This window comes from Carassius auratus, chromosome 20, assembly GCF_003368295.1.
Source record: "Carassius auratus strain Wakin chromosome 20, ASM336829v1, whole genome shotgun sequence".
In the NCBI taxonomy this organism is placed as follows: Eukaryota; Metazoa; Chordata; class Actinopteri; order Cypriniformes; family Cyprinidae; genus Carassius; species Carassius auratus.
In genome coordinates, this window is record NC_039262.1 from 25,251,768 (window position 1) to 25,261,899 (window position 10,132).

A 10,132-nucleotide genomic window follows, 5' to 3' on the forward strand; every position below is an offset into this window, starting at 1 on the left:
GTCGACTGTGCAGCATGCAGCTCACTATAGAGCAGCTGCAGAAGCGATGTGATTTGAAGCCAAGTGCATTTTCAGAGAGAAAGAGAGCGTGCAGTGATTCATCATTCAAGTAATTCAAATTACTTTCTCAGGTTTTTAATGAAGAAATATGAATTGTACCCCACCTAAAGCATTATATTTATTTCACCTGCGCTGGACAGAGACTGAGACGGTGCTGCTGCATGTCATGTCAAACCTCTCACGGCAGGCCGCATTTCCGCATTTGACACTGAGAGCATAGGCCGTAATTTAGATATATTTTTGAGATGGAAAAATTCAGTTTTACAAATGCTAGAAACTTGGCTTTTAAGGAAAGATTGCAAACAAATAGCACATCAGCTTGAGATCGGTTTTATGAGATTGGTCTTTTTAGAGACCGCCAGTCAGTCATCTCAATGTGATTCTCGGAGCACCCCTAATTTTTTTCAACATTCCAAAAGTAGTCAAATAAAGTGCATCCATCCATTATAAAAAGTGCCTCACACAGCCGCGGGGGTGAATAAAGGCCTCCTGTAGTGAATCCATTTGTTTTTGTAAGAAAAATATTCATATTTAAAACTTTAAAAACATTTTTCTCTCACTTCTGTGGATGATGTAGGACATAGGAGTCATGAATGCAAGTAAAAAGGCACTCAAATTACATAAATAGAAAATTTTATTTGGTCTTCTAAAGATGAACGACGCTCTTAGAGTTTTGGAGCGAAATGAGGGTGTTGAGTAATTAGCTTCAAAGATGTCCAGGTGACATTCCTGGGGCTTGGTGGGCAGTCCAGCCTGGCGTTGTTCCACTAGCACCTTACAAAACTGCTCCAAGTGGTCCTCCCAGCTCTCCCAGGTCCTCCGAGTGTACGATGACATCATCCAATTTGGTGCCTGTGTAGAATAGGAGGGGCCTCAACAGGATATCCATCATTCGTTGGAAAGTGGCTGGGGACCCATTAGAGCTTAGATTCTCTGACCGAGCTCGGGCTCGACCCGACCCGCGGGCCGGGCCGGGCCGGGCCGGGCCGGGCCGGGCCGATATTTCCCACCACCGTCCTCGGGCCAGGTCGGGTCGGGCCCTTGATAAAGCACGTCACGTGTCATGCGCAGCGTCTCATCCACTCGCAGTCTCGCATGTGTGACGCATCACACCAGCTGTGCGCACTGTAGACTACTATTCAGTAGATTAAGTGCAACATGGAGCTTGAAGAAGCAAAGAAAAAAAAAGGAGAATTAACTTTGAGCAAGTTTGTAGGTATGGAAACATTTTATGTGTTGGCTTTGCCTCGTGCATTAAATGCGGCACGCATATATATATATATATATATATATATATATATATATATATATATATATATATATATATATATATATATATACACAGCTCCCCCGTAGCACAGCAGCACCTGCGCAAAAAAAAAAAAAAAATCTGGCGCCGCCCCTGGTAATAACGGCCCATATATTAAAAATGGTCGGGTTTAAATCGGGCTCGGGCTCATAATTACAGTGAACGTGGGCTGGGCTCGGACACAACGTGCTCGGGATCGGGTAGGGTCGGGCTTGATTTGTTGGGCCCGAGGACCCATGGAGGCCAAAGGGGAGAACCTGGTACTGCCAGTGGCCACTTGGGGTTGAGAACGCAGTTTTTGGCTTGGCCTCCTCTGTCAATGGTACCTGCCAGAACCCCTTTGTGAGGTCTAGGGTGGAGATGAACCATGCTCTCCCCAGGGCCGGGCCGGGCCGGGCCGATATTTCCCACCACCGTCCTCGGGCCAGGTCGGGTCGGGCCCTTGATAAAGCACGTCACGTGTCATGCGCAGCGTCTCATCCACTCGCAGTCTCGCATGTGTGACGCATCACACCAGCTGTGCGCACTGTAGACTACTATTCAGTAGATTAAGTGCAACATGGAGCTTGAAGAAGCAAAGAAAAAAAAAGGAGAATTAACTTTGAGCAAGTTTGTAGGTATGGAAACATTTTATGTGTTGGCTTTGCCTCGTGCATTAAATGCGGCACGCATATATATATATATATATATATATATATATATATATATATATATATATATATATATATATATACACAGCTCCCCCGTAGCACAGCAGCACCTGCGCAAAAAAAAAAAAAAAAATCTGGCGCCGCCCCTGGTAATAACGGCCCATATATTAAAAATGGTCGGGTTTAAATCGGGCTCGGGCTCATAATTACAGTGAACGTGGGCTGGGCTCGGACACAACGTGCTCGGGATCGGGTAGGGTCGGGCTTGATTTGTTGGGCCCGAGGACCCATGGAGGCCAAAGGGGAGAACCTGGTACTGCCAGTGGCCACTTGGGGTTGAGAACGCAGTTTTTGGCTTGGCCTCCTCTGTCAATGGTACCTGCCAGAACCCCTTTGTGAGGTCTAGGGTGGAGATGAACCATGCTCTCCCCAGGTGGATTTTTGCGATTTTTATTTTATGATACTGTGAACAGCAGAAACCACATGGAATCTGATATTTTTAATTCTGATTTGGGTCACTTTCATATGTGGTCCTAAATCTGATTCAGGTCATATTTTGCATTGCGATCACAGTCTGAACATTAAAAATGGACTTTCATGACACTCCAGGCTGACAATTCTTTATAAAGTGGAGATGGAAAGAATGTCATCTCTTGTTCTGTTGTTGTCTCCTTTTGTAGTTTTAAATAATGATTTAATTATTTGATATTTATTTGCCTCTTAAAAAAAGTGTTCCTATGGCTTAGTTTGCCCCGGGATTGGGGGTAAGTTGACCCGAGTTGAGTCAATGAGTAAGATGCACCATCTGGGTGTAAAATGACCATCTTCTGGAAGCAGAAAAGGAAAAAAGCACCAGGCCCAGATTGTGTTACACCAGGCTGTCTGAAATCCTGTGCTGACCAGTTGGCCCCCATCTTCACAGAGATCTTCAACAGATCGCTGGAGCTGTGCGAAGTCCCTTCATGCTTCAAACACTACACCATCATCCCCATCCCAAAGGAGATCCAAGATTACAGGACTAAATTACTACAGGCCTGTGGCTCTAACGTCTGTGGTCATGAAGTCATTTGAAAAACTGGTGCTGGCCCACCTGAAGGACATCACTGGACCCCTTGCTGGATCCTCTTCAGTTTGACTACAAAGTAAACAGGTCTGTGGACGATGCAGTAAACATTGGACTGCATTATGTTCTGCAACACCTAGACAGACCGGGGAATTATGTAAGGATCCTGTTTGTGGACTTCAGCTCGGCCTTTAACACGATCTTCCCAAACCTCCTCCTGCCCAAACAAACTCAGCTCTCCGTGCCCACCTCCGTCTGTCAGTGGATCAACAGCTTCCTGACAGACAGGCAGCAGCTAGTGAGGCTGGGAAAATACACATCCAGCACCCGTACAATCAGCACCGGAGCTCCCCAGGGCTCTGTTCTCTCCCCACTGCTCTTCTCCCTGTACACCAACGATTGCACATCTAAGGACCCCTCTGTCAAGCTCCTGAAGTTTGCAGACGACACCACACTTATTGGCCTCATTCAGGACGGTGATGAATCTGCTTACAGACAGGAGGTTAAAGAGCTGGCTGTCTGGTGCAGTCTCAACAACCTGGAGCTTAACACGCTCAAAACAGTGGAGATGATCGTGGACTTCAGGAGAAACCCCCTGCACTCCCCCCACTCACCATCATGAACAGCACTGTGTCTGCAGTGGAGTCATTCAGGTTCCTGGGCACCACTATCTCTCAGGACCTGAAGTGGGACATTCACATTGACTCCATTGTGAAAAAGGCCCAGCAGAGGTTGTACTTACTTCGCCAGCTGAGGAAGTTTAACCTGCCACAGGAGCTGCTGAAACAGTCAACATCATCGAATCCATCCTCTTCACTTCAGTAACTGTCTGGTTCAGCTCAGCTTCTAAATCTGACCTCAGAAGACTACAGAGGGTAGTCTGGACTGCTGAGCAAATCATCGGTTCAACCCTCCCATCTATTTAAGAACTGTACTTATCCAGAGTGAGCAAAAGGGCTGGCAAGAATTACTCTGGACCCCTCACATCCAGCACACTCCCTCTTTGAACTGTTGCCATCTGGTCGACGCTACAGAGCACTGAGCACCAGAACAACCAGACACAGGAAATGTTTCTTCCCTCAGGCAATCCATCTAATGAACAATTGAAAAAAACTGTATTTTTTAAATTTTTTATTCCATTTTGTGTTTTTTTGTTCTGTCACTGTCATTATGTTGCACTGCGGAGCTTCTGTCACGAAAACAAATTCCTCGTATGTGTGAACACATCTGGCAATAAAGCTCATTCTGATTCTGATTCTGACCAAATCTGATTCAAACCAATGTGAAATAAATAATCATTTAAAACTAATTTAAGTCATATTTTATTTTCTTAAAATAAACTTTAACAACATAAAACCAACCAAATTAAGTTTACATTTCAGTAATTAATTTTTTTGCTTCTCTGAAACAATGTTGAACACCAAAGTTCTAGCCTTCCTAAAAACAGACTAAACAGAGTTTGTTAGCCTTTAGTGACTACAGGTGGAAATATATTTTTATTTATTTGTATTTGTTTTCATAGCAATATCTTGCAACACTGCCAGAACTCAAACTGATAGTAATCAAAAGAGACCACTGACATGTTATTGCTGAAAGGATACCACATATGGTAAGGCAACAACAACATCATGATATTAACTGTCAGAAACTTTATCTACGCTTTCAAAACAGTAGCATATAACATTAGTGATCTTTAGACATAGAATTATGTTACGGCTATGCTATTACATATTACATTTTCACAAAGTCATGCCAACAACATTCAATGGTTATTAATGAAAACTATTACAGTAATAGGCCTTCCTTGGGACGCTGTACTTTAGAGCTGCAACTAACGATTATTTTTTCTGTCGACTAATCTAACGATTATTTTTTTTGATTAGTCGACTAATCTAACGATTATTTGTATTACAATAAATAATTCATCTAATGTTCTTTTTTTAATTAGCTAATGAATCCTTTGTATAACTTTACAAAAATATGTATATAAGTACAACTTCTAATATAATATTTCAACCTTTATTCATTTTAAACCAATGAGGTTGAAGTTTTTACAGTATAAAATAATAATGAGGCAAAGAAAATGATTTTACTATGGTTAATATGAGATTATGATAGCGTTTATAACTAAACCACAGTAGCCATAAATTTACAGTTGTCTAAGATGTCATGAAATGTTCTTTAGCATCACAAACCATAAAATGTAGTCAGGGTTCTGCTATAGTTTAGTATGGTTTCCAGAGATCTGGAGCTGATTCTGGGTAGCTCGGTGGTTTGTGTATGCCATTACATGAGATGTAAACAAACAGTGTGATGCGTCGACGCATTTCACGCACGTCAATGTATTTTTGTAGTCGACGTAATCGATGACGTCGACGAGTCGTTGCAGCACTACTGTACTTAGAGATCATTGGTTACAATTTATGTTTAACTCGGTTCCCGAAAATTATAATCCACATATAAAACTATGTGCACATTTTGCTGAGGACAGCTTTCTCAATCTCAATCAGTTTAATGCCAGATTCACAAAAAGATTATTCTTGAAAGATGGAGCAATTCCCTCTTTGTCTGGAGAAGGCGCTGTTTATGGACCACATAAAGTAAGTGTATTTTCTTATTCAAGTTGGTCCGTTTAACAGTTTCTGTAACATATTACACAAAGGGCAACACTGTTTAGCTTTGTTAACTAGATGTTCGGGCTGTGCAAAAAAATCAAATGTGATTTTCATGCACATCTTGTAAGAAAAAAACACTGTGATTATAAGTACATCTCCAGCACGTGCGTTCAGATCAGGATTGCCAGGTTTACAAAACAAATCCTGCCCACTTGCTTCTCAAAACTAGCCCAATCGCATTTCCAGGAGGGCAGCGTGCGCTAAGCTGGTGTCGAATCACAACACAGAAACCGATGGCACAATCAGAGCTCGTTACGTATTTTTGAAGGAGGGACTTCATAGAACAAGGAAGACATCAGCCAGTTTTTATGACAGTAAAAACAGCAGTATACAGGTGAATTGTGTGAAAAATACTGTTTTTTTTTACACGCGAAACATGAGCACATGTTATATTGCACACTGTAAACACAATCAAAGCTTGAAAACAGAGAGAGTGCAGGAAGCGAGGATGAAACCACAGAAGATAGGTGAGATGAAGAGAGTGAGCATAGGTTTCGTCGAAAGGTGACCTGCGATGGAGTGTGTGTCGCTTCAGGAGTAAGTGCAGACCTTATGTGAATCCTCCTCACGTGAAGACCGACGAGTGTTAAGACCATCGACTCTACCTGCGCGACTCCACCGAGCAAAGACAGTTACAGGGCACTTGAGTATTGACCTCTATTACTATGCTCTCTATTCCAGTTGGTCTCTGGAACTGCCAGTCTGCAGTTAACAAAGCGGACTTCATTTATTCTATTGCTAAACATTCCGGTCTCAACCTCATGGCACTGACTGAGACTTGGATCAAACCTGGACACACTGCCACTCCCACAGCCCTCTCCACTAATTTCACTTGTTCCCACACTCCTCGTACCACTGGGAGGGGTGTAGGTACTGGTCTCCTTATATCAAAATAATGGAAATTTGATCTTCAGCCATCACCTACAGGTAATGGTTCATTTGAATCACATGCCATTACTGTAACCCACCCTGTTAAAATCCACTTTTTTGTCATTTATCGTCCCCCAGGTCAATTGGGAAAATGCTTGGAGGAGTTGGATGTGACTGTTGACTACAAATCTCTGCTCGCCTCATTTGATCTCAAGCAAGTGTCTACTACAGCAACTCACAAATCAGGCAACCAACTGGACCTACACGCACTGTTGCTCTGTGGACAACTCTTCGGTTGCTCCACTGCATACCTCAGACCACTTCCTCATTACTGCTAACCTAGCACTTACTCCTGAAGCGACACACACTCCAACGCAGGTCACCTTCCGACGGAACCTATGCTCTTCATCTCGCCCATCTTCTGTGGTTTTATCCTCGCTTCCTGCACTCTCTCTGTTTTCAGCTCTGGACACGAACAGCGCTCCACTTTAACATCTTGCGTGGACAACTTTTGCCCACTGTTGTCTAGACCAGCACACACCGCCCCATCTGCCCCTTGGCTGTCCGAGGTTCTCCGTGAACATCGCTCTAATTTCAGGGTTGCAGAGAGGAAATGGCAGAAATCAAGAAACTCTACCGACCTCAGTGTGTATCAGTCTGTCCTCTCTTCCTTCTCTGCAAATGTCTTCACGGCTAAAACATCCTACTACCACAACAAAATTAACAGGTGTTGTGACGCTCGGACACTCTTCAAAACTTTCTCTTCTCTTCTTAATCTGCCTCCACCACCTCCTCCATTGACTCTTAGAGTGGACGACTTTGTGCGGTTTTCTTTACAAATAAGAAAAGAACCATCAGTGACCAATTCTCCACACCGCAGACTGAGGACAACTTCACAATGACCGACCGACACTCTTTCTCCTCCTTCTCCCCACTCTCAGAGATGGACGTCTCCAAACTTCTCCTGTCAAATCATCCTACTACTTGTCCAATTGATCCGATTCCCACTCACCTCCTTCAAGCGATCTCTTCTTCAGTCATACCTTTGCTTACTCTTGTTATCAACTCCACTCTTCACTCTGGAACATTTCCTTCAGCATTCAAGCAGGCTCAGGTAAGCCCATTGCTCAAGAAACCATCTCCAAATCCAGCGCTTCTTGAAAACTACAGACCGGTATCCCATCTTCCATTCATTGCAAAGACAGTTGAGCGAGCTGTGTACAACCAGCTTTCTATGTTCCTTGTACAGAACAACCTCCTGGACAGCAACCAATCTGGCTTCAAAAGTGGCCACTCGACTGAGACTGTTCTGCTCTCGGTTAATGAAGCCCTACGACTGGCAAGAGCAGCTTCAAAATCCTCAGTCCTCATATTACTGGACCTGCCTGCTGATTTTGTCACCGTATATCAACAGATTCTCCTGTCCACCATCTGAAAGATGGGCATCTCTGGAACCGCACTCCTGTGGGATAAGTCCTACCTCTCTGACAGATCCTTCAGTGTGTCTTAGAGGGGTGATATTTCTAAGTCACAACACCTTGCTACTGGGGTTCCTCAAGGCTCAGTACTTGGACCAATTCTCTTCTCCATCTACATGACGTCATTAGGATCTGTCATTCACAAGCATGGCTTTTCTTATCACTGCTACGCTCATGACACTCAACTCTACTTCTCATTCCAACCAGATAACCCGACGGTAGGTGCTCGCATTTCAGCCTGTCTCAGTGACATTTCTAGCTGGCTGAATGACCATCACCTTCATCTTAACCTTACAAAGACAGAACTCCTGGTGATTCCAGCTAACCCATTGCTTCATCACAACTTCTCTAGAGGACAACTAGAAACCTAGGAGTTTTGATGGATCATCAGTTAAGCTTCACAGACCACATTGCTACAACAACCCGGTCCTGCAGATTTGCCTTATACAATATTAGGAAGATCAGACCCATCCTGTCAGGGCAAGCCACCCAACTTCGTGTCCAAGCTCTTGTTCCCTCCAGACTGGACTATTGTAATGCTCTCCTGGTGGGCCTTCCTGCATTTCATGTCAAGCCTCTGCTATTGATCCAGAATGCAGCAGTGAGGGTTATCTTCAATGCGCCAAAGAAACTCACGTTACTCCTCTCCTCATCAGGTTACACTGGCTACCAGTAGCCGCTCGCAACAAATTCAAGGTACTGATGCTTGCCTACAAGACAACCACTGGCACAGCACCAACATACCTAAACTCATTGGTTAAATCTTATGTGCTCTCCAGAAGTTTGCACTCTGCAAGTGAACGACAGGGGATATATAGTGCACTGTCTAATGCGATACTGTAGCTGACGGCTGAATTGGTTACAATTTTATCTCTAATAGTATCGATTTTAGAAGTAGTTCATAAAGTCATTACTGCTGTGATGTTGGGAAATGTCAACACTTGTTGATGCTTTAGTTTTTGTTAATTTAGCCACTGTATTTAATAAATACCAGGGGTTATGTTTGTTTTCTTCTAAAAGAGAAGAAAAGTAATCGGATCTAGCAGTTTTTAGTTTTCTGTTTTAATATATCTAGAATTATATATATGAATACATCTAAAACAAATCATATACATTTTACTATGGGGATGAGGATATGTTAAAAACGTATATCTTCATCTACCCAGGGAATATGTGAAAATTAAAAATGGACCTATAGATAACATATATGGTAATATCCTTCTTGATATTGGAAAATATGTCATATATAAAAAAAAAATTTATGGGATCTTCTCAGTTGAATATACCTGGAACACCTTATCCGGAAGACTAAACATACGTCTGAGACATGTACACTGACTCTTTTCAATGTGAAGCATCAAGAAGCCTCTCCAAGCCCCTCTTGGATGTCTATGCATTGGGTTAGCCCAGACAGAAATTGAAATCAGGACATCCAACTAAAGTAAAGGAGCCAACAAATAGCTGTGTGAAAGAAAATGCTAAATCAGAAGTCAGAAAGTATTTCATTGCCAAGAATGTGTACAAGGAATTTGTCTTGGCGACCATTTACTTTGAGTTATGTGTCAACATGTGCAATATATCACTGTAATGTATAAGCATGATACTGTTGTCGTGGGCACTTCTTAATACTGTAAATAATTATATATTACAAATTATTCCGAATTTGGAATGCATTTTAAGAATAATTTTCCCAACAATTGGTCAAAATGCCCAACACCACTGTATGGCTGTGTGCGCTATGATGTAAACAAGCATGCATGAGAAGCCCATGGGGGAGAACACGTGAGAGACGTGCTGAATGAAAGAACATTCTCTGAGAGCAGATGGCGCTAACTGCAGAAAATACAGCCCTTACCCTGCAAACCCCATAAATAAAGAAGCTACTTTTTAAAACATATTTAAATGATTTTAAATAGCCATTCAGATTTTGTGGATTTGCTATGGATTCACAGCACCAAATACATAACTATTTAGTTAAAAAGGGCTATTTATTTAACTTTTTTTTTTTTTCATTTTAATCTGGACTA